General features: G+C 35.1%; 1 protein-coding gene and 1 non-coding gene across 10 annotated transcripts in view; both read left to right on the plus strand.

Annotated features, from left to right (window-relative positions):
• COP1 (COP1 E3 ubiquitin ligase) overlaps positions 1 to 26,608 on the plus strand; it is a 276,120-nt gene that overhangs the window by 218,984 nt on the left and 30,528 nt on the right. The gene's annotated exons all lie outside the window — the stretch shown is intronic.
• LOC115803121 (small Cajal body-specific RNA 3) lies at positions 17,886 to 18,026 on the plus strand. The gene has a single exon (XR_004023780.1).

Here is a 26,608-nt window from a genome sequence, read left to right on the forward strand (position 1 = left end):
GATTATAGTAGCTTATTACTGAAAGAAACGAATACATGTATGTTTTAGAGAATTTAGAAAAACAAAAAACAAGAAAATATCAGATAACACTTTTCCCAGAGATAACTAATATGAACATTTTAATGTAATTAACCATGTAATTTTTCCACTCAAAGGAACTTTTTTCCCAATAACAGTGAATATTTTATATATTATCATGTATTGTTTACCTTTTGCCTTTGTCATGAACATTTCCCAGGTCTGAATGTATTTTGTAAAGAGTGTTTTAAATGGTTCCATATTATTCTAGTCTAAGGATTTACCATAACTGGTATACTGTTGTTTTGTTGAAGATACTCATGTTTACTTTTTACTACTTCTTGAATATTTTTCCAATAAATCTTTAAATTTCTAATTAATTCTTTAGAAGAGAACTTGAGATTTATTAAATGGATAGCTTTATTCATATAGCTTCTGATTAAAACTGATAGATTGCCTTCTAGAACAATCTATTTCCATTTGGTCTTGCACTGAGAAAGTCCAGGGGTTTCAGTTTGACCATGCCCATAAAACATGGAATATGTCAGTATCTTTGCCAGTTTGAAAATATCTTGTTAGTAAAATAATCTTCTTTAATCATTTGTTTCAATAAACAATTTTCTAAAACATTAACTTTTGATTTTTTACAAATTGTGTGCTTACATACTGAGACCTGTTTTTTTTGTTTGTTTCTTAAGAAATTCTTGCTTGAAAAGGAAATACTATGCAACTGAGATATTGTTTTATAATTATAGTCCTTTGGCAATTTGGTATTAGTCATTTATATCTATTCCATTATCTCCTACACCCCACATCCACCTTGAAAGTAATGCTACAAAGCAAAGGTAAATTTGGGCAATATTCTTATTCTTTATTTCTGTCATGTCTTTTTATCATCACTGCCTTTATTCAGAGATTGGAAGTTAGGTAAAGGAGATTATATATGTTCTGTATCTGTGGAATAATTCTTATCTGAAACTATTGGAATGAAATATAAATTAATTCAAGAATGCAAATTACTTTCTGTTAAGTGATCATGTCTGTGTAAAGGGACACCATATTTTTGTTGGAGGCAGACCTTGAGTCCATGATGACTCCCGCTGAGGCTGTTACATCGTACAAGATTATCTAGCCTTGGGTCACCAATTCTAAATAGATATCTAATGGTAAAAGGCAATGCTTGTAAATGACACTAAAGACTCTCATAGCTCTTCAGAAGTGACGTGTGTGTGTGTGTGTGTGTACACATTGTATCCTCAGAAAAAGCTTTGCTTATTAAGGGTGGGTTTTTTTCTCTTGTGGATTGAAACACCAGAAGTCATATTGAAAGTTTCTCTAACTCAATAGTGAAGGATGACAGGATAATGATTTCCCTCCTTTGAAACCAAATCCAGCAAAACTTAGCCTGGGAATTTGTTAACAATGTTATCACCCATACTGTACAAAGTTATAATTATATTAGGCAAGGGCATCTTTTTTAGTCAAATAGTGAAATATATTCTTTCTGTCCTTATTTCTAACAAATAAAACTTCATATAATGAAACATTTATTGTGAAGTGTTTTTAACTAAAACTTTGTGTTCTCATGGAGATCTTTTCTTCACCTAAATCTCTCATGATTCCTATCCATTAAAAATATTTCCTGAATGAATTAATACACTGCCTTGTACTGTTACTTGTGTTCATGTCTCCTATCCTCTGCTGGCTTGCAAACTACTTGAAAAAAGGCATCATAGTGTGTAGAGTAAGCGCAAAGACTATGGAGCCAGACCACTGAGGTTAAAATCAGATTCTCCACTTACTAGCTCTGTGTCAAGTTCCTTAACTACACTGTGCTTCAGCTTCTTCATCTATATAGTGCTAATGATAGTAATAACCTCCCTTTAGGGTTATTATAATGTTAAAATAAGTTAATGTACATAAAGGGTTTAGAATAGTTTTTGACCTATAGCGAAAGTTAAAGTGTTTGCTATTAGTAACATTCATTTTTAAATTACCACTAAGCAGATGGTTTTCACATAATGTATCATTAATATATAATTTTTGTAATGAATGATACAATCCTTCAGACTTGTCCTTTACCTTGTTTGTTGCATGATTAATTAAATACTGGTTTTTGAAACCAAGGAAATGCTCGAGTAGAGGTGAGAGATAAAGTGCCTGCACCTGTGGAGGAACTGGTATTTATTACCGGTCCTTCCCTTTCTCCATTGCATTTGTGCTATTTCACAATTCAGTCTTCCCTCAAAAAGACTTACGTATCTGTTTTCCAATTTATATATGCTTTTATCCAAGAGATAGGCATCCCTCTCTGACTTACTAAACACTGTGTATAGAGCATCAGATTGCACTAAACTAAGGAAGCTAAAATACATGTGAAAAGCCAATCTGTGTCCATTAAAATGCAGAAGGCATCTATGATAAAATTTATTTATCGCAGTGATTCTCAAACCACGTGATCATCAGAATCACCTTGGGATCTTTCAAAAAATAAATAAAACAGTTCTTTTCTTAGACCCCTGAGTCCGTACTCTGGGGGGAGGAGGGGAAGAGAGAAGAGATTTGTATTTTGAAAAGTTCCCCAGGTCTCCATAGAAAATTATGTGAACAGTCAATTTTGGAAACAGATGACTTAAGTTACCACTGGAGATTTGTACACATGATAACCAAGCGGCATTAATGGTTCTCAAGCATCTGTTAAAGGGTGGATAATTATACTTATGAATACCTAATGTCTGTTAGATTTTGCTACTCCCTTACCTTTTCAGGAAGAAACACAAAAGAATAAGATGCGGTCTTTTTTCTTTTCTTTAATTAAAAAAAGCTACCTTTAATATATATTGATTTCCCACATTTATAAACCATTTCTCATCCTAAATTCTTCAGTGAACACTGAGAAGACAACATAGGAACTTCTTTTTCTTTCTTCTCTCCTTTCTTCATTTCTGTTTCTTTCCTTTTCTTTTATCTTTCCTTTCCTTTCTTCTTCCCTCTAGCTGGATGGTTTATAACACTTTAGAAAATTTTCCTGACTGGAAGAGGGCCAATCTGAATGAACTCTTGTCTGTCTTGGGCGTGGAAGGAAAGAAGATTCTGAGCATGGACCCTGACTTCCAGGAAGACTGTGGCTCCCATCTTCTCCTAAGTGCCCCACTCATCCCTTAGTGTCCAGACTAGAGTGGGGTAGGGGAGTAGAAAATAGAGGAGACAAGAAGGTTGTGGAAAACTGAAGCAAACCTGTAATTTATCTCTTCTCTAAATCTACATTAAGTGTAAATATTCCTTAACCTTAAGGTGCACTACTGTATGGACAGTTCCTGTGAAAACATTTCTTGCATTAAATATTTTATGGTGAAAATGTAATGAAATCAACAAAATAATTTAGTGGGTCTGTAGGTCGACAGATATTTAAAATATTTCATTATTTTCATTTTTATATGTACTATACTGGAATTTGACTTATATTAGAATGGTTCTTATAATTTTTTTCCTCATTAAATACTTCTTTAAAAATAGTTTTTGTCCTGAAGTATGCCAATTTTGAAGAATAGAATCGACACAGATTTTCAAGCTACTTGGTTTTGGGTTTTGTTTTGCCATTTTTAAGGGAAAAAATTATACTAATTTGAGAGTGCATTCTGAATTATGCCATTAACCTATAAATAATTTTCATTGTCATCCCACCATGTTTAAGAGTGTCCAAAATATTTTGAGATGGGAAGGAATTTAACTTTGGTATCTAAATATTTATCTTTTGATAATTCCTACAAATTTCCGTAGCAGTAGTGAAAGGAAAGAGAATGAATATTGGATATCATTTCCTTGACTTAAACGTTTTTAATGAATACTACTTGAATTGGTTTCATATGCTGAAGTGTATATATGAAAAAATGTGATTATTCTTTTCTAATTGAATAAAAATATATTTAACAATTACTTAAAGCAGAATTAACCAAGGGCAGCAACTGTTTAAGAGAAAAGTGTTTCCTGCTAATTCAAACTTGCATCTTATCTGGGGAAAAGAAATATATTTTTGTATTTTACTTCCACAGTCTCACATTAATCTCTGTTGTTCTTATGACAGTCTCCTATATTGATATGATCCCTACAGGGGTTTGTGCCTTTCGTATTTCTTATTACTCCATTGTATCTTAAATCCCATTTTATGCAGCATTTTTCCACTTAAAGCCATCAGAAGTAGGCGTTGGCTATTCCCAGAATGGTAGAAAAGTTATTACTACTGAACACAGGAATAATTTGATTATGTAGAAGAGTCAGTCTATTATAATTGCTGTAAAGAAGCCATTTAACTTTGTGCCTTGTTTAGTCCTTTTTTTTTCTGTAGATAAGAAGATCAACTTTGATGAAAATATAGATTCTTTATTTGAACTGTGATAGCCAACCATAAAATGAAGATGAGGTAGAAGATAAATCTAAATCATTTGGTTTTAATGACAAAGTATTTACACATTGTTGAGAATTAAATAGGTAGTTAGTTATGCTTGTATTTGCCTTCAAGACCTTTGACTCTCTGATGAAAGTAGGAAGCTTTAGGAATAGATTGTATAAAACATCAATCTGACTTCAAGATTCAGTTCCATTTTGTTAATTTGTTGTTTTAAATCAAGTATCTAGAGCTATGGCTTTGTGATTCACGACACATATCTTTGTAAGTTGCTTTCCAGAGATTGGGAGAGAAAAATAGTAGTAGTTGTCTTTTCTTTTCTTTGTTTTATTTTTTTTTTTTTTTGTGGTACGCGGGCCTCTCACTGCTGTGGCCTCTCCCGTTGCGGAGCACAGGCTCCGGACGCGCAGGCTCAGCAGCCATGGCTCACGGGCCCAGCCACTCCACAGCATGTGGGATCCTCCCAGAGCGGTGCACGAACGCGTGTCCCCTGCATCGGCAGGCGGACTCTCAACCACTGCGCCACCAGGGAAGCCCTGTCTTTTCTTTTAGTGTCTTTTTATTTCTCACAACATTCCAAACATTGGTTTATTTTAGGAGACCCAAGAGTTTATCTTTTAAAAAAAATTGATAAGAATTATTTTATCTCTCAAAAAAAGTCTTTATGGATTGTATGGTAGTAGTATCCCCTGGTAAATAAGAATTAAAATACTTTATTTCGTGCCAGAGTATCTAAATATCTTTGTCTAGATTGAAATATGTAACTGAATATATATAATCCCTATTTTTAGCAGCCAAGAGTCATTTAAGTTTCACAAAACATACTCATGAGCCCTTATAATTTTTTACTAACCAAATTTGTAGTTCAGATGATAATCCTTGATGTTTGTACTAACGGAAGACTGTAGTGGTTCAGAGTAATCCAAAATGTCAACTAATAAGAATGGATAATTGATCTAGAGATTTATTTGGGTATTTATATTTGAAAATATTTTTATCTTATATTTTGAAAAGAATAAAATATACGAGGGTTTATGCCTCTTCCAATTAATAAGTTAGCCTTGGAACTTCAAATTTCAATAAGGAATCTCTATTTATAAGGAATATTTTCATTTCCTCAAAGTTTCTGTTTTATAAAGGGTTAAGACCTTTTAATTCTATGCCTTTTACATTTTGCGGGATTTTAAAGATCTGACAACTATGTTTCCCTTCAGTAATGGAAAGGATAAGTTATTGATAGCAAAACAAATTGTAGGTTCCTTTTGGGGATTTCACTGGTCTTATTGGTAGGGAAAAGCCTGGTTACCCTGTAGATTTTATATTCTCCATCAGAGTACTCATCATTTTTAAAAACCAGTTTTCAGTCATTCTGTAATGAAGCAGAGTGAAGAAAACCACTTAATTTTGACCAGTGTGCGTTCTATATATTTAGTGCGTGCTTTTACTTATTTCTCTTTTTCCTTTTCACTTTATCCTTTCCAAATCATTATTTTAGGGATATGGAGAAAAAGATCACTGTTCAAGGTTAATAACTTGGAGGTTTTGGGGTTTTGGTTTTTTGTTAGTCTTTGTGTAAATGTCATTAACTTTCAACGTACTCATTTAATACAACTAATGTGGGGGAAAGATTTTGTTTTGTTGATAATATTAGTAAATTGTTGGAAGGTGTATTTTTTCTATTGGATGAGGTTTTTCAAAAACATAAGTTACTTTTGAGCTTTTTATGCCCTGTTTTTTAGATGTAAGGGTTTTCATCAACCTAAGTTAAGAGTGAAACTATTGGCTCGGAATAGATGCGAATAAACCTTTAGGAAGAGATTCTCTCATACAGTTTCGGTGCCATGTTTCTCACTAATTGATAAGTGGCAATTACTTTTTAAAATAAGCATGAGGTTTTTTTTGTTCTTTGCATGAACAATTTGCGTTTGAATTACTGTGCAGTTTTCTGGGTTTTTTGGGTTTTTTTTTTTTCCGGTACGCGGGCCTCTCACTGTTGTGGCCTCTCCCGTTGCGGAGCACAGGCTCCGGACGCGCAGGCTCAGCGGCCATGGCTCACAGGCCCAGGTGCTCCGCGGCATGTGGGATCTTCCCGGACCGGGCCACGAACCCGTGTCACCTGCATCGGCAGGCGGACTCTCAACCACTGCGCAACCAGGGAAGCCCCTGTGCAGTTTTCTTTTATTATTCTTGTTAAAATATACAAGTTATATATCAGTAGAGTCAAAAAAAACTACAAGATTCCTTCTCAGCCTGTTGTAATGTATAAAGTAATGTCTGACAAAGCAGAAACATTTTCAGCACTTGGACCCTCCAAATCCAGTTATATCTTATTCAAGAAACCTAATGACCTTTCTTAGCCCTTAACATCTTCGCTTCACAGTGTTATGTATTTCTCCACTAATCAAAACTTTTACAAAATAGAGAATAGGGAAACGACCTGTAATTCTACCACCTGAACAGAACTGCAGTTAACGTTTTGATGTTGTCCTTTCAGTTTTCAGCCTACAATTTTAATTTTACATTATGTACAGGTATATTTTGTATCTAGCTTTTTACATCTAGCTACATCTAAGCATTTTCTCACTTTGCATCATAATATTAGTAGAAAGCATTTATATATACTATCAATTACTATTTGTCTGTTATTATTAAACACTTAGGCTACCTCTGATTTTTTCTCAATTCTAAGTTTGTGCTGTTTTCGGACATACTGTTTTTCCGCTTTTATCTGGTAATATTATATTTGTAATATAAAATCCCATAAGTGGAGGGAAAAAACTGGAACAAAGTGTTCAGATATTTTTTTAGCTTTTAATATCTATTATTATTTTGATTTCCAAAAAAGGCCAATTTTTAAACTGCAATTTCCTTTAACTGTGCTAACAGTGGTTTTTGGGGAGGGGAGATGATGGTAGGATAAAGAGAGATGATTCATGTGTATATGTTTATATTTTCATGTAGCTCAGTCTTTGAGATCTGATCTCTAGGTATAAACCTTGGTTTTGTCACTAGTTATGATACCTTAGGAAAATTCCTTACCGTCTCTGAGTCTACCTCTTCATTTTTGCAGTGGGTTAATATGAATATTTAAAGTGTTGTTAGGAAACAAATGAGATCATGCACATGGAACATTTGCATATAGTAAATAAATGGTAGCTACTGTGAGTAATAAATTAATGTGTAAAATTTGGGAAATTAACATTTGGGTATCTATCCTGTTTCAGTATCTTGCTTATTACTGTTTGCATAAGTTATCCAAATCTATTCCAGGTATTTCTAGACAGAGGGAACAGCATGTGCAAAAGCTTGAGAATATGAAAGAGTGCAGTGTGTTTAGAGACTGCTAGTACTTAACGACATAAGTGGAATGAAGTGAGAAATGGTAGATTAGGAGGAGTGATTTTTAAGGGTCATTCTAGACTGTTAAGAACCTTGAATCTTATCTGTGCAATTGTAAAGGACTGTAGAAGAGTGACTGACTTCAATTTTTTTATTTGTAGTTTTAGTTTAGTTAAAAAAATACCCACAAAGGTAGTGCTAGCAGAAGTGCATTACCATAGTCTAGAATAGAACGGCACTGCTGACAGGGTTTTCCTTTTGGTTCAAGAATTTGGAAGATAGGTTTGAGGTTAAATTGGCAAGATCTACTGTTTCATTAAAGGGATGATGCCTCTAGGTTTATAGCAATTAATTAGCTTTTTTCATTTTAGGTAAGTCACTTAACATGTTTGAATTTCATTTCCCTGTTTAATTTGAAGGAGTTGTATACTAGATTTCTGTTTCCCAGTGGCCATTTGTAAGACAAATATGCTTATAGTAAGACCATATTGTTTATATGTAAGTCAACCAACAAATCAAACTTTGTTTTATGTCATGTGTAGCAAACTGTCTGAGAAACTCTTTGGTTTGCATCATTTCTCTCTTGATTCAGCTCTTAAACTCACAAATGAAATAACTGCTTCCAATTCCAGGGTGTCCTTTAACCCCAAGGAAAGAAATCCTCTGCCAGTTGGACATAACTCACCTCAGAATAGAAACTTTCTTGATGTTGAGAAGATGGGGCAAAAAGTTTACTAAAGGCAGTTTTCAAAGAAAAAATGAATTTTGACTATTTTTAGAAATTCTTATTGAGTGAATTGCAACACCTTCCAAGGACTATAGCTCTTACATATGAATATTTTACAAATAACAGTGGAAAGAAAAATAAATATGTCATTTAAAAAACCTCTCTAAAATGTTTTGAACATCCTTTGTTCCCATGTTCTTTACTAATTAACTCTTAATGTGATATTTCTGTTACTGTAATTACTGCATTATTTTTTGCATTAATTGGCAAAAAATATCAGTGAATGTTCTGATAGACTCTTACTGCCACAGATTAATAGAAAGTGTTATATTTTAGTTTATATTGCACCTTAATAACCCCTGCTTCTGTCATGTTCCTCTAATGAAGAGTTTCTGTTCTAATCACTTAGTATCTTAAAGGATTATTATGAAATGGAAAAATCATAGATGTTGTTTTCCTTTCTAACGTTGCTCTGAAGTTTTGATTGTACAACTTAACCTATGTGTAAAATGAAAGCACAGATGCAGAAGTGTTCACATTTTGTACATATAACTAATAGTCTTTAAATATTTTCATGAGTTAGCACCCTTCTCACTGCTCTGTTAGTATTGAAATACTAAAAGGGATAGAATGAGTGGTAATTCTGACACTTCAGACTAGTGCTGAGTTAGTTGATACAATTGACTAGTTTTCCAGGACTGAGCTTTTTTCTTAAAGCTCCTTATTAAATCAAATGTGTATATCAGATTAGCAGTTACCACATTTGATTACTCTTTATGGTCCTTTGGGGCTTTTCAGTTCCTCTAGTACAAAACTCTTAACTTTGGATTCATGGAACCCACCCCTCAAGGATCTTCAGGTCCCACTAAAAGCATGTGAAAAGCTAAAAGAATATGAAAAACTCACTTTGAATTCATGGAACCCACCCCACGAGGATCTTCAGGTCCCACTAAAAGCATATGAAAAAGTTTGTCATGTCCATGTAATTATTTTTCTAAAAAGAGAGTTTATTGCTTTTATTGGGTTCCAAAAAGGAATCAAAACATTAGTAATTAAAAATCAGTGCTGGGCTTCCCTGGTCGCGCAGTGGTTGAGAGTCCACCTGCCAATGCAGGGGACGCGGGTTCATGCCCCGGTCTGGGAGGATCCCACGTGCCGCGGAGTGGCTGGGCCCGTGAGCCATGGCCGCTGAGCCTGCGCGTCCGGAGCCTGTGCTCCGCAACAGGAAAGGCCACAACAGTGAGAGGCCCGCGTACCGCAAAAAAAAAAAAAAAAATCAGTGCTGAAAAAATGTAGTCTGGCAAGTTGTCTTGATAGGGCTGTGAATTAAATTGTACTAGCAATACCAGTTATTAAAAATTATAAATATTTTTTCTGCCCTCACTTTGAAGTTTACATTATTTTTTTAAAAAGTTGTATTGAAATATAGTTGATTTACAGTGTTTCAGGTATATAGCAAAGTGATTGTTACACATATATATGTATATGTGTGTGTGTATATACATGTATATATATGTATTCCTTTTCAGATTCTTTTCCATTATAGATTATTACAAGATATTGACTATAGTTCCCTGTACTATGCAGTAGGTTCTCGTTGTTTATCTATTTTATATATACTAGTTTGTAGTGTGTCTCTGTTAAATTCAAATTCCCAATTTACCCTCCCCTCCCTTCCCATTTGGTAACCACAGAATTGTTCTCTATATCTGTGAGTCTGTTTATGTTTTGTGAATGTTTATCTGTATTGATCTCGAAGAGACAGCAGCAAGTGGCCTTGAAGCAGGGTCTTAGTTCCCTGCCCAGAAATTGAACCTGGGTAGCCTGGCTGAAAAAACCAGGAATCCTAGCCGCTAGATCACCAGGGGCTAGAGGCTGGAAGCAAAGTTCCCCCGGCTCTTGCCCATTTGAAAACTGAATTCCTCAAAGAGGCAAAAACTGCAAAAACAGGTACAAAGTTTATTATTAGAGATACAGCATAACATGCAGGAGAGCACACAGAGAAACAGTTTATTTATTTAAGATAGAAGCAAGGCAGAAATACACACCCAGAGAGAAAGGGTGTGGGTGTCCTCCCTAATGAGGAGCGCAGTAAAGAGGGGGTTAAATCATTTATATAGGGCAGTTCTTCCAGGTCTTTGTTTACCTTTGGCCAGTTATCTTGTTTCTTTTTTCACACCTGACCTGCCCTAGAAATCTCTCCAACATGCATGCACATCTTTTTGCCAAGATGGATTTCAGTGCAGAGGCCTGTGGGAGATTTGACAACATTTATTATGGGGTCGTGCCCCTCCCTTTTTGACCCCTGAGGAGCTTTTCTGTGCATGTGCAGTTGGGGAGGTAATAGATGTGGTCGTCTTATCTCTTTACTCTAGCAGAGCTAAGCTCCGGGCCTAACTTTGTCTTTGGAGTGTCAGGGAAAACAAAGCTCCAATTTACTCCGCTCGACAAACTCCAGCTGTCCAGCCCAGGGCCCCATCTACCTCCTATCTCAGTATCATTTTTTTAGATTCCACATATAAGTGATATCATATGATATTTGTCTTTCCCTGACTTAATTCACTTAGTATGAAGTTTACATTAATTTTTATATATCTTGACAGACTTAAACAAAGAAAAAGTCACAGAATAATTGTATAGAAGCTCTTTATTTTAATTCTTTTATTCTTTTCCTCTACCTCTTCCAATCTAGATTTGTGTTATCTATTATTTTATGACCGAGAGAGAAACCTTATCACTTTGCCTCTGTTTATTTGTTTCCTCATCTTGTATAAAAATAGGTAACACCAGATTTATTGCCTGTTGTAAAACTCAAATGAGCTTTTTGGCTGTGAACAAGCATTTTAACTCACATGACATTACATTTATGCACGGTACATATGTTACGTATAGAACAGAAGAGTTCTAATACATAGTTAAAAAGTAACTCCATAAAAATTGCTAATAATCTGCATAATCTCACAAATAAAAAGCAAGAGCAGGTAAATAAGACCATAAAAATATCTTTTTTTCCCATCTAAGATATTAAATGTGTTTGTGAAAATAAGTTTCAACCTCAATTAGCTATCTTTAAAGGTATATTTTATAGGGTTATGCCAAGGGTTATCAATATAACTTTGAAAAAATATAAAGCATGTTTTAACAGGAGCTTTGTAGGAAGAATCGTTTATAGTGAAATATCTGAATTTGAAATAAAAGGACTGAATCTATCATTTGTGTCCTGTCTTACAGTCTGTTGATTCAGTATGCCTGGTGATAGATTCTGCGAGTATTTATAGGGAATATAAGAAAAAGAATGTGAAATGAAATGCTTGTGTTATTATATAGGTAAAAAGTAACAAAAAAGGATGTTGAGCTATTTATATATATTGGCTTTTTTATATACTTGCTGTTTTTGTAAATGGAAAATCATTTATTGTTCTGTGCATAATTGCCTTGCTAACTGCTTTGCATTATCATGTGAGTTTTTTGATGTAATAATCTTGAAACAAAAGATCCTTCCTTGGGAAACTTAGTAGGTCAATGGTTAAGAAAATACAGTAACTGTACATTTTGCATGACCAGTTACACACATATTTTTCAGTAAGATTCTTTTTTCTGTTTAAGTACATAAAGTTCCATTTTCGTTCCTCTCAAAACAAGTAGGACATGGTAGAGACATAGTAGATGTGCACCAGGGTGGTTTTAGGAGAGGGTCGCTAGTCCCTTCCTCCAGCCAACACCACATGAGGTTTCTCAGGATTCTCTCCAGCCTTCCCTGGTGGGGTTCATGGAGGAAAAGTTTGAAGAGTATTCTACCGCCTGCGCCCCCCCGCCCATACACACACACTGTTTACAGCAGCAGGGGCCTCACGTGCTCATGCTAGCTACCCTGTAGCATTTTCTTAAACATTAATCTCCCTACTGGCTTATCCAACTATTTCTGTGCCAGGTAAGCAAATACTCTGGTATTGTCTCTCCCTGCAGCTGCCGGTTTCTTCTCATTTTCGCTTATTGTGCCTGTGACGCAGTTCTCTAGTAGTTTCAAGAAATGTCATTAATTTGAGGTTGTCTAGCTCTTGTTGTAAGCACAGGAGCAGTACTCTTTCCAGGTTTCTCCATCTCTAAGCTCAGCTTTCTAGTTTTTAAGACTCGGATTACGTCTACAGATATAAATAAATATAAGGGGTTTTTAATAATCAGTTATCATAGACTTCTGTTCTTGCTCTTTAAACTTGTGTATTGTCAGCATATTTCAGAACTATGTTAAGAGTAAATAGATGTTTTATTTCTTGTAACATTTTAGAGATGATTACTTTTTCAAAATACGATTTACAGTATATATCCATCCGTAACCACCCCCCCCATATTACATGTAATCATTCAATCTAGTGACAAAAGTAATCTCAATTACAAAAGGCAATCCAGCATCTGAATTGGTAGTGGCAATGGAATCATCTATTTGAAATTAGTTTTCTAATGAAAGTCTCAATATACCTTTAGCCAGAGGGAAGAATTTTAAAAGTGTGAGGAAAATATTTAGGCTATCCAGAAATTGTGATGTGATCTGATCTTAACCATTAGGAACTTTTTGATTATTTAATGTCAAATATTGGGTGTTTCTATAAAAATTTGCCAGATTTATTTTATGCAGCTGACAGGTGTGAAGACACACATTCATGCCAGTTTGGCATTCTACTTATGAATTGCTGTAGAAATTCCAATAATATAGGCTATTGCTGTGATTTACTATCACAGGAAATGTTGGATTGATTTTTTTAAATTTTATTAAGCACAGTCCTATTCTTTGGCATTTTATAAATTCAAAATCAAATTTATTCAAGTACAAAGTTTTAACCATTAAAAACTGGAATCCTAAGTTTTGGTATGTGATCTAAGCACAAATGCGATCCCATTTTCTTTTTAACATATCTTGAATCCATCATGCATTTCTACCCCTGCTACTCTGACACCACTAATTCAGGCTTTCATCATTCCCTGCAGTTACTTCTCAGTAGTCCCAGGCTCATTTACCCTGCGCTGCTTAAACTCCTTCAGTGGAGTCCCAATGCTTACAGAATAAAATCTAAGCTTCTTGATGTGACATCTAACAACACCCTCCTTCATCAGGCCCCCCACCTACCTCCCCAGTATGGTCACCTACCACTTGCATAGGCATTATTTTATACCTCAGCAACACTGAACTGCTTATAGATCCTCAAACACCGCTGATGGAGTTTTTGTTTGTTTGTTTGAATTTTAACCTTTGTGCCTTTGACTTTGATGCTCACTCTGCCTAGTTACCCTTTCCTGCACCTCTATTTGTTACATATTGTAATGTCATTAGACTGGAAGCCCTTTAAGGTACAGTGCTGGGTTTTGTAGCCACAAAAGTAGTGGCGCGTTCTTTGAGCGGATGACTGCCATTTGATTGATCTAGCCGTACCTTTTGCCCATCGTTGAAATGATTTATATCATATTTCTAATGGAGTACCCTTCAAACTTTTTGAACACTTTTGGTGACAGGGAGCTCCTGATTCATAAGGAAGTCCATTGTATTTTTCCTTATCTCTAAATCTTACAGAGTTACCCTATAAAACAGCTCTTATCTTTTTTTTTACCCATCACTTCATAAATAGTAAATATCTTTAAATGTGTAATGTTCAAGAACTTGTGGCTCTGCATACAGTAAAGGTTAACATTTTTTGAATAATTTTCATTATTCAAAAAACTCTACCTCAGATTTACTTGAACCCTTTGGGGGTATAATGTCACTTGAAAAAGTAGGCAAAGAGTTCAAAACTGTATTCTGTGAAGTTGTGCTGATTTCATGTACTTTACACTTTCATGGACTAGCTTAAAATATGGGAATAGGAGACTGAAAGGAAAGAAGAATAAGACAATTACTAGTGTATGTAAACTACACTAGTATAGGTAACAACCCAATATTGTTTCCCATTCCATTTTATTTCTTTTAAATTCTCATAGATTTCCATTTGGGAAGTTAACTTTACTTCTCAATTTCTGTGAGCCACTTGTGTAATTCAAATACCAGTACTGAATATAATATCTTTTAACCAAATAAACTTATATAGGTTTGTAAAAGTATTACGAATAACCTTTACATGTATAATCATTCTCGTTGAACTCAAAAGCTTTCATAGGTTAAGAAGTCTTGTCCTATTTATCTTGGTATTATGTTGGCCTTGCATGGGATCTGGTAAATAGGCACTCAGTAAATTAAAACAAACAAACAGACAAGTAAATCTTTTCACTCTACTTCCCTCTCACCAGCCTCCTGACCAGAAGTAGAAAGATGCAGATTTCTCCTTTCTTTGAGTTCAACATTTATAGAGAGTTTCCAGTATCTATACTAGTGTTTTTCAAAGTATGGTCTACTGATCATCTACTTCAGAATTACTAATTACCTGAGTTATGTATTAAAAATGCAAATTTCTAAACCCCAGACTTACTAAGCCAGAGTTTGAGGGAGAGACCCAGGAAGCTCCATTTTTTGTTGTTGTTTTTTTTTTATGGGATGCATAATTCTCTTTCATTTTATTAAAAAGCCTAGTATTACATGAAAGAAGCATATTTCCATTCCCTACATAATCAGCCTTGTGGAAATTTATAGAGATCCAATAGTGTTTTCATCTGGGAAGGGGGAAAAAAAGTGTTTTTAAAGTGTTTCTAACAGTGACCACCACAGACCTGTTCTTCATTTCACAGGAGTAATTAGGTACTATCTCAAACCCCTCCAAGAGCCACATAAGGAGGCTTTCCAAGGTTCCTTTGGAAGTTGATCACTTTGGAAGCTCTAAAGACCAACTGTAAGGGAAGCATTGGGTAGTAGGCTGGGGTTCTTGTTGATCTCCTCAGTGGCAGAAATAAAGGCTAGAACATTCTTCTGGTGCTTGTGGAAAATCAGGATCTTAAAGCTCATCAGAGCTTTAAGTCAAAGATCTATCTCCCAAAAGGCCGCACATCCTTACGTTTAATCAGCCTAATTTGACCAAATGTTTATCAATGTATGATAAAGGATACAACTCAGGAACAGCCAAGTGGAAAAGATGCATAGGGAAAGGTATTGGTGGGGGTATAAGGCATGGGGCTTCTGTGCCCTCTCTGCGCAAGCCATCTTCTCATCACTTCCATGTATCACCAAGCCAGAAGCTTCAGAACCTCCATTTTTAACACACTACTCATGGAATTCATATGTAGTAAAGTGTTGTAAGATATCAGTTTTTGAGCTTTTTCCCCCTTATTATATTTGCTTTGTAAATATTTGTTGAATTTAACAAATTCGATTTTATCAACCTATCTTTTTTTCTAATTATTCATCAAACAACAATACTTTTTTTCAAATATCTCCTATATTTGTCTCTTTTCATTCATTTATGCACTTTGTCTCCCCATTCCTGTTTCTTCTTTTACCCCCACTCCCATAGATTACTTCTGATCCCTTTATGTCCTTAATCATTTTTCAGAGGAATTCAGATAGAGTGAAACATTGCTTATTACTATCGCCTTTGATTGATCCAGAAAAGTTTCTTTCAAACTCAATATTTGCATGTAACTCCAACTTGTATATTTGGCCCTCGTTAAAAATTAGGGGAAAATTTGATAAATATATTACGTGAACTTGTCAATTATTTTAACTTTTTCACTTCAGATACCTTTGTCTAGTAGAAAAAAAAATTATATTTTGCCCTCATTATTAAATATGAGCCTTTAAAAAATCCAATTCCAATTATAGAAAAAAGTATAATAGAAGAACTGATTCAAAGGTTAGCTCAGAATTAAATTTAGTAGTAATTAATTAAGAGGTCAACCTTTAAAATAAGTATAATCTTAGACATGATTTTTCATTGTTACTCCTCTATCTGCTTCTTTAATGATTCCTTTTTCCTTGTGTATTTGATCTTAGGCATCATATCTAAACTGTTGCCTGTGTTCAAGATTTTCAAGAATCTAGAATAATGCTACTTGTCCAACCTTACTTCTGTTTTTTTTTAAGCACAAAACGTCCATTAGAAAAGTTTCTTCACTGTCCCATCCTATTCCTATTTTTACCTTTGAACTTGTGCTCATCGTTGTTCCTTATATGTCTATATTGCCTTGTCCTCTCTCTTCCATTTATCTAAATCCTCTCATCCTGTCCCAACCCAACCCCTACTTTTCTATCCCTCTCTTAACCATTTCATTTCCTTGGTTTCTGGTTTCTCACAGGTACTCATGCACTTATAGAATGCCCTGTACCAGCTGTCATTCAAGTGTATTTGGTTCTAAGGTTGTATGTCATTAGTGTTGCCTTAGTTATATTTCTTGCTTCTACTTTGAGAGCAAAAAATGTCAACACTAGCAACTGCCATAAGAAAAGCTACTTCATTTTCTAGGAAAGAGTTACAGTTAAGATAAAATTTAAGTCTTAATCTGGAGAGTCTACATTATGTCTTTAATCAATTTTATAAGATCATAAATCTGGTGATGAAAATAATACAGTAGTACAGTCATACTTGAGAAAACTGCCCTTTAATTGTAAAGAAATTTAGGTTACAACGTCTTAATAAGAAAAACTGCCACTTATTTGTTTGGTGCCTAAAATATGCCAGATCTCTTTTGGTTAGGTACGTTACTGTGTTTTCTTTGAGTCTTCATAAAAATTCTATGCAGTACTTAAGATTATCTGTTTTATAGTTGAAGAAATTGAGTTTCTAAGAGGGTTGGACTGTACTATGGCAGAACCAAAATGCAGGTCCAGTTCTCCTTGTCTTAAATTAATTGCTGTTTCTACTGCATTACACGGTATTCCTAAAATAGTACAGAATTCTTGGAACAGCTTTGCCAGAGTACTCTAGAAGAATTTTGCAAATAGCGCCCTTAGAAATGCATAGTTCCATGCTCAGAGGCCCTCCTTTATATTAATCAGCAATAAAGAGTCATTTTTCCCTGTCAGATATGCCATTGCAAGCACCTTGTTCTCAAGCTTTATTCAGGAGCGCTTCCAAGGTCAAGAGGTATTGATACGTGAGGGAAGTTGTCTGGCATTGCAAGGAAAATTAAGTTGATTAGGCTGCTTGGTGAGAAGGGAGAAGACTTAGGAAAGATTTGGAACGAAGGAAGAGTCGTGAAAATGATGTGACATTTTTGTGTATTTCAATCCTCTTTCTCTTGTACATGGTTTTTACAACCTTTTCTTCCTGAATAATGATCATTTTGAGTTTGTATGCTAAGTGTACCTTTTTAATCTTTCTATTCTCTGAATCATGATGTTTGGGGGGGGGGTTTGTTTTTGTTTTTCCTGTAGTTTATTTGAATGCGTTAAAGTGTATTTAAAATGAGGATTTGATGCAGACAGGAGGTTGGTATAGAAAAGACTGGATAACAAAAGCCTTCTTAATAATGAAGCACAGCAAAAATGGAACCTGCAGGAACCAACCATGTGGACAAATGAAAAAATGCCTTTTGTCTACAAATTGCAGTGATCCTACATTAACATGGAGGTCTCTGTCTGGCTTAGGACAGCTGGCTAAGTCTGATCGTTCCCCTCCATACAGCCTTTAAAACCAACACTCCAAGTACTGCTTTCCTTGCCATTTTGTTTACTATCTCTACTGATTAAGTGTACTACATTATTAACAGACTACCAGGTGTGGTTACTTCTGCATCCATCTTAACTAGTTTTTGAGGTATATTATCGTTTCTAAAAACTAGATATTATTATTTTTTTGTTTGATTAAGGAAACTATAACCAGGAAGTAGAATGAACACAGAAATATTATTTTTCTGAGGGACCACATTGGCTTAACTAATGCAGGGTTATCAGAAAAGGTCAGTCAATATTTTAGATACGAAAGTATTTAGAGTTAGCTTCCATGAATCATTAAGAATTGATTTGTCATTAAGAAAGTGATTTTTCCAAAATACAGTTTATGTAATCTTATAAGTCTATAACCAAATTTCAGGAATGACTGTTTCCGGGGAAAAGCTTGCTACCAAGTATTAACCTAGTACTAAATTTGAAATCTTAGTTTTTCATCGTGTGTGTTCCGCAGTAAGTTGTGGGGAAGGGTACGGGAACAGGGGAAGGAGCTGCTGTGGCATTTCTAATGCACTGAGGTGTGATATACAGCACCAGGGTATGTAAGCCATTGCTGGGTTTATTTATAACTAATTGTGTGAGAATCCTTGTTGGTGGTTCTGAAATCCCAAATTTCTTATTCTGACCGGTTATTGCATTAGACCATTGTTGAGTAAGTAGTCTTATTTTTCTAGGCTCTTTAGAAGTCCTTATTCTACTCTGTTCTTCATTTTAATAAACCATTTCATGATTTTTTACTCACTTATGTTATTTTTGCTCTGCACTTTTGTGGCCAAGGGTATACTAAAAACAGGGACAATCAGATATGTAATGGTATAGCTGTATGATTTTTTTATGATAGCTTGGTGCCTATGCCTGTTGTTAAATTTGTTTTTTATTGAAGTATAATTGACTTACAGTATTACATTGGTTTCAGGTGTTCAACATAGTGATTTGATATTTTCATACATTACAAAATGATCACCATGATAAGTCTAGTTAACATCTGTCACATACAAAGTTATTATATTATTGATTATATTCCTGTGCTGAATATTACAATCCTATGACTCATTTATTTTATAACTGGAAGTCTGTACCTCTTAGTCTCCCTTACCTGTTTCACTCATCCTCCAGCCCCCCTCCACGCTGGCAACCACCAGTTTGTTCTCTGTACTTGTTAATCTGTTTCTGTTTTGTTATGTTTGTTCCTTTATTTTGTTTTTTTACATTTCACATATGAGGGAAATCATACAGTATTTGTCTTTCTCTGACTTATTTTATTTAGCATAATACTCTCTAGATCCATCTATGTTGTCGCAAATGGCAAGATTTCATTCTTTTTTATGGCTGAGTAGTATCCCATTGTGTGTGTGTGTGTGTGCGTGTGTGCGCGCGTGCACACGCATGCATGCCACATCTTCATTCATCTATTGATGGGCACTTTGGTTGCTTCCATATCTTTGCTATTGTAAATAATGCTGCAGTGAACATGGGGGTGCATATATCTTTTCAAATTAGTGTTTTTGTGTCCTGTAGGAAAATACTTAGAAGTGGAATTGCTGGATCGTATGGTAGTTAAATTGTTAATATTTTTGAGGAACTGTTTTCTATACTGTTTTCCATAGTGGCTAGACCAGTTTACATTCCCATCAATGACGCAGGAGGGTTCCCTTTTCTCCACATCCTTGCCAACAATTATTTGTTCTCTTTTTAATAATAGCTGTTCTGACAGGTGTGAGGTGATATGTCACTGTGGTTTTTATTTGCATTTTCCTGATGACTAGTGATTATATCTTTTTATGTGTCTGTTTGTCATTTTTATGTTGTCTTTGGAAAAATGTAAGTTCAGTTGTACTGCTCATTTTTTAACCAGATTGTTATTTTTCAATGTTTCAATGTTTTAGTTCTTTGTATATTTTGGATATTAACCCATATCAGATATATAATTTGCAAACATCTTCTCCCATTCAAGTAGGCTGCCACTTTGTTTTGTTGCTAGTTTCCTTCACTATGCAAAAGCTTTTTAGTTTGGTATAGTTCCATTTGTTTACTTTTGCTTTTCTTTCCCTCATCTGAGGAGACATATCCAAAAAAATATTGCTAAGACTGAAGTCAAAGAGCATACTGCCTATGTTTTCTTCCACAAGTTTTATGGTTTTAGCTCTTACATTTAAGTCTTTAATCCATTTTGAGTGTATGGTGTGAGAAAGTTGTCCAGTTTCATTTTTTTGCACTTAGTTGTCCAGTGTTTTCAATACTGTTTACTGCAGAGGCTTTCTTTTCCCCATTGTATATTCTTCCCTCTTTTGTGATAGAATAAGTTACCATATAAGTGTGGGTTTATTTCTGGGCTCTCTATTCTGTTACATTGATCTATATCTGTTTTTTTTTTTTTTTTTTTGCGGTACGCGGGCCTCTCACTGTTGTGGCCTCTCCCGTTGCGGAGCACAGGCTCCGGACGCGCAGGCTCAGCGGCCATGGCTCACGGGCCCAGCCACTCCGCGGCATGTGGGATCTTCCCGGACCGGGGCACGAACCCGTGTCCCCTGCATCGGCAGGTGGACTCCCAACCACTGTGCCACCAGGGAAGCCCCTCTATATCTGTTTTTATGCCAGGACCATACTGTTTTGATTAGTGTAACTTTCTACCATAGTTTGAAATCAGGGAGCATGATATCTCTAGCTTTTGTTCTTCGTTCTCAAGACTGCTTTGGAGTCTTTTGTGTTTCCTTACAAATTTTAGAAGTTTTTGTTCTAGTTCTGTGAAAATTGCCATTGCTATTTTGATAGGAATTGCATTGAATCTGTAGATTGCCTTGGGTTAGTATGGCCATTTTAACAATATTCTTCTAATCCATGAGCATGGTATATTTTTCCATTTGTTTATGTCATCTTCAATTTCTTTTATCAGTGTCTTATAGTTTTCCAAATACAGGTGTTTGTTTTTTTTTAAACCTCCTTAGTTAGATTTATTCCCAAGTATTTTATTCTTTTTGATGCAATTGTAAATGGAATTGTTTTCTTAATTTCTCATTCTGATAGGTTTTTTTTTTAACATCTTTATTGGAGTATAATTGCTTTACAATGGTGTGTTAGTTTCTGCTTTATAGCAGAGTGAATCAGCTGTACGTATACATATATCACCATATCTCCTGCCTCTTGCATCTCCCTCCCACCCTCCCTCTCACACCTCTCTAGGTGGTCACAAACACCGAGCTGATCTCCCTGTGCTATGCGGCTACTTCAACTAGCTATCTACTTTACATTTGGTAGTATATATATGTCCATGCCACTCTCTCACTTTGTCCCAGCTTACCCTTCCCCCTTCCCTGTGTCCTCAAGTCCATTCTATACCTCTGCGACTTTATTCCTGTCCTGCCCCTAGGTTCTTCAGAACGTTTTTTTTTTTGTTCAGACTCCATATATATGTGTTAGCATACGGTGTATGTTTTTCTCTTTCTGACTTACTTCACTTTGTATGACACACTCTGGGTCCATCCACCTCACTACAAATAACTCAATTTCGTTTCCTTTTATGGCTGAGTAATATTCCATTGTATATATGTGCCAAATCTTGCTTATCCATTCATCTGTCATTGGATGCTTAGGTTGCTTCCATGTTCTGGCTATTGTAAATAGTGCTTCAGTGAACATTGTGGTACATGACTCTTTCTAAATTATGGTTTTCTCAAGGTATATGCCCAGTAGTGGGATTGCTGGGTTGTATGGTAGTTCTATTTTTAGTTTTTTAAGGAACCTTCATACTATTGTCCATGGTGACTATATCAATTTACATTCCCACCAACAGTGCAAGAGGGTTCCCTTTTCTGCACACCCTCTCCAACATTTATTGTTTGTAGATTTCTTGATGATGGCCATTCTGACTGGTGTGAGGTGATACTTCTTTGTAGTTTTGATTTGCATTTCTCTAATGATTAGTGATATTGAGCATTCTTTCATGTGTTTGTTGGCAATCTGTATATCTTTGGAGAATGTCTATTTAGATCTGCCCATTTTTGGATTGGGTTGTTTGTTTTTTGCTATTGAGTTGCAGGAGCTGCTTGTAAATTTTGGAGATTAATCCTCTGTCAGTTGCTTCATTTGCAAATATTTTCTCCCATTCTGAGGGTTGTGTTTTCATCTTGCTTATGGTTTCCTTTGCCATGCAAAAGCTTTTAAATTTCATTAGGTCCCATTTGTTTATTTTTGTTTTTATTTTCATTTCTCTAAGAGGTGCATCAAAAAGGATCTTGCTGTGACTTATGTCATAGAGTGATCTGCGTATATTTTCCTCTAAGAGTTTTATGGTCTCTGGCCTTATATTTAGGTCTTTAATCAATTTTGAGTTTATTTTTGTGTATGATGTTAGGAGTGTTCTAATTTCATTCTTTTACATGTAGCTGTCCAGTTTTCCCAGCACCACTTATTGAAGAGGCTGTCTTTTCTCCATTGTATATCCTTGTCTCATTTGTCATAAATTAGGTGACCATATGTGCGTGGGTTTATCTCTGGTCTTTCTATCCTGTTCCATTGATCTGTATTTCTGTTTTTGTGCCAGTACCATATTGTCTTGATTACTGTAGCTTTGTAGTGTAGTCTGAAGTCAAAGAGCCTGATTCCTCCAGCTCAGTTTTTCTTTCTCAAGACTGCTTTGGCTATTCGGGGTCTTTTGTGGTTCCATACAAATTGTGAAATTTTTTGTTCTAGTCCTGTGAAAAATGCCACTGGTAGTTTGATAGGGATTGCATTGAATCTGTAGATTGCCTTAGGTAGTATAGTCATTTTCACAGTATTGATTCTTCCAATCCAAGAACATGGTATATCTCTCCATCTGTTTGTATCATCTTTAATTTCTTTCATCAGTGTCTTATAATTTTCTGCATACAGGTCTTTTGCCTCCTTAGGTACGTTTATTCCTAGGTATTTTATTCTTTTTGTTGCAGTGGTAAATGGGAGTGTTTTCTTAATTTCACTTTCAGATTTTTCATCATTAGTGTATAGGAATGCCAGAGATTTCTCTGCATTAATTTTGTATCCTGCTTCTTTACCAGATTCATTGATTAGCTCAAGTAGTTTTCTGGTAGCCTCTTTAGGATTCTCTATGTATAGTATCGTGTGATCTGCAAACAGTAACAGTTTTACTTCTTCTTTTCTGATTTGGATTCCTTTTATTTCTTTTTCTTCTCTGATTGCTGTGGCTAAAACTTCCAAAAGTATGTTGAATAATAGTGGTGAGAGTGGGCAACCTTGTCTTGTTCCTGATCTTAGTGGAAATGGTTTCAGTATTTCACCATTGAGGACGATGTTGGCTGTGGGTTTGTCATATATGGCCTTTATTATGTTGAGGTAAGTTCCCTCTATACCTATTTTGTGGAGGGTTTTTATCACAAATGGGTGTTGAATTTGTCGAAAGCTTTTTCTGCATCTATTGAAATGATCATACGGTTTTAAATCTCCTTCAATTTGTTTATATGATTTATCACATTGATTGATTTGCGTATGTTGAAGAGTCCTTGCATTCCTGGGGTAAACCCCACTTGATCATGGTGTATGATCCTTTTAATGTGCTGTTAGATTCTGTTTGCTAGTATTTTGTTGAGGATTTTTACATCTATGTTCATCAATGATATTGGCCTATAGTTTTCTTTTTTTATGATATCTTTGTCTGGTTTTGGTATCAGGGTGATGGTGGCCTCGTAGAACAAGTTTGGAAGTGTTCCTCTCTCTGCTATATTTTGGAAGAGTTTGAGAAGGATGGGTGTTAGCTCTTCTCTAAATGTTTGATGGAATTCACCTGTGAAGCCATCTGGTCCTGGGCTTTTGTTTTCTGGTAACATCTTTAGGATTTTCTGTGTATAGTGTCATGTCATCTGCAAACAGTGACAGTTTTACTTCTTCTTTTCCAATTTGAATTCCTCTTATTTCCTTTTCTTCTCTGATTGCCATGGCTAGGACTTCCAATACCATGTTGGATTAAAGCGGCAAAAGTGCACATCCTTGTCTTGTTCCTTATCTTAGAGGAAATGCTTTCAGTTTTTCACCGTTGAGTAAGATGTTGGGTGTAGGTTTGTCTTATATGGCCTTTATTATGTTGAGATATGTTCCCTCTGTACCCACTTTGTTGAGAGTTTTTATGGTAAATGGATGTTGAATTTCGTCAAAAGCTTTCTCTGCATTTATGGAGATGATCATATGATTTTTATTCTTCAGTTTGTTCATGTGTTGTGCAAGTTGATTTGCAGATATTGAGCCATCCTTGTGTCCCTAGGATAAATCCCACTTGTTCATGCTATATGATCATTTTAATGTATTGTTGAATTCGGTTTGTTAATATATTGTCAAGGATTTTTGCAGCTGTGTTCATCAGTGATACTGGCCTGTACTTTTCTTTTTCTTGTGATACCTTTGTCGGGGTTTGGTTTCGGGGTGATGCTGGCCTTGTAGAATGCTTTCTGAAGCATTCCTTCTTCTTCAGCTTTTTAGAATAGTTTGAGAAGTATAGGCCTTGATTCTTCTTTAAATGTTTGGTGGAATTCACATGTGAATCCATCTGATCCTGGACATTTGTTTGTTGGGAACTTTCTTTATTACTGATTCAATTTCATTACTGGTAATTGGTCTGTTCATATTCTGTATTTCTTTCTGACTCAGTCTTGGGAGATTGTACATTTCTAGGAATTTATCCATTTCTTCTGTGTTGTCCATTTTATTAGTGTATAATTGTTCATAGTAATTTCTTATGATCCTTTGTTATTTCTTTAGTGTTGGTTGTAACTTCTCTTTCATTTCTGATTTTATTTATTTGGGCCCTTTTTCTTTTTTACTTGATGAGTCTGGTTAAAGTTTTTAAAATATTTTTGATAACCACCCCTGATAACAGTACATGTTAGGTATGTTCTAATTGTGAATGCAAGTTCCTTCGGATACCAAATAAAACTATTAGGTCTTATCAGAAAAACAAGTAAGTTGGGGGCAGAGAGGATATATGGTAATATGGTGATTCTGGTGTAGGTAGGTAGGTGATTCCTTCCTCTGTATGTGTGTGTGTGTGTGTGTGTGTGTCTGTGTGTGTGTGTGTGTGTGTGTGTGTATCTGTGTGTTTCTGTCTATATATACATATCTTTCCAAACGGACACTTAGACATGATTTTTTACTACTTTGAAGTTTGAGTAAGTTCTTTCTGTATTAAGTTAGACTTTCAAAATAGCCAAACATCTTAGAGGAAGCCCTACGAAGAAATTATACTCACTAGACTAATCTGTGTATGGCCGTATTCCCAGAGAGAGAAACACGTTATACCAAATTATGTTTAATGAATGCTGATTTTCATACTTATTTGGTACAGACAGATTCCAGTGGTAAAATTTAATGGGCTATCATTTTGTGTTTATATTCATGATCACCTTCGGCTCTTTTACCTTTAGATAAAAGTTGAATTTCATATGCACTTATGTCTTCTGTCTGATTAATGCTACTGTTTCTTAAATCTAGTCATGCAATGTAAGAGATATCCAGCACCTAGAACACCATCTGTTTGCCATAAGAATATCTGGTCCACCTTGTCTTAGAATGATTATAAAAAATCTTCAACATGGAATACTTTCATTATTTATAGAAAACTCTTATTTATAAAGCTTTAGAATTTTAGAATTGAAAATATAATAAGCCAGCCAGCAAGTCTAGAAGTTCTTTCGATTAGCAGTATAATTCATTTCCTCCTATTAGGTAAGTTAGTTATAAAAGTCGGTATTTGTTTAAATGAATCAAAAAGAATTGAAGTGTGATGAAGGTAATATATTTTACTAAAATAATGACCCATTATTCTGTTAATCACAGATTATAACTATATGTTTTTATTCATAATAGCCTTTATAGTTTGGGATTAGAAAGGGACCCAGTATCATCCTAAGAAAGGATACCAGTGGGGAGGAAAGAGAGCATTTGTGTTTAACTGGGTAATCTTGAAAGTGTTCCCTTGTGATGAAGAAACTCCAATCTCCAAGATCTTGAATTGGGTTGGAGGGGTGGGTATTAGCCTGGCACCGCCACTGTCTGTACTGACTACATAGTATACTCCCTTCCACCTTATTTCTGTGGCCAAGTCCTTTTCTCTAATGATATTACTTAAAATCATACTTGTGGAGAGATAAATAAAAGACCAAATTCTTTGTATAATAAGCCTTTTAGGAATCTTAGGTATATGAGACTTAAGATGTAATATCCATATATAATGTCTGAGACCTGAGGTTCTCCCATACATATCAAATGCTCACCTAAAACTCTTTTCTCCTTCCCTTCTGAGTTTATAAATTCAGGTCAGGGCCAGTCATATGATAAACTTACCAAATCAGTATGCTAAAAACCATCAATTGGCGTATTTTATCAGTCTCCATATGTTGATCATGGCTTTGCTATGCTATAGTTGTGTGTATGGTTTTGGACAAGTTATTAAGTCCCTTTAAGACCATGTTTTTCCTTTGTACATTGAGGATAAAAATAGATAAATATCTGTAATAGATATAACAGATTGGTATGTGGATTAAGTGAAATAATTTAT

Source organism: Delphinapterus leucas, chromosome 1, assembly GCF_059928025.1.
Source record: "Delphinapterus leucas isolate spDelLeu-1000000601 "Yukka" chromosome 1, BTC_Dleu_Yukka2, whole genome shotgun sequence".
In the NCBI taxonomy this organism is placed as follows: Eukaryota; Metazoa; Chordata; class Mammalia; order Artiodactyla; family Monodontidae; genus Delphinapterus; species Delphinapterus leucas.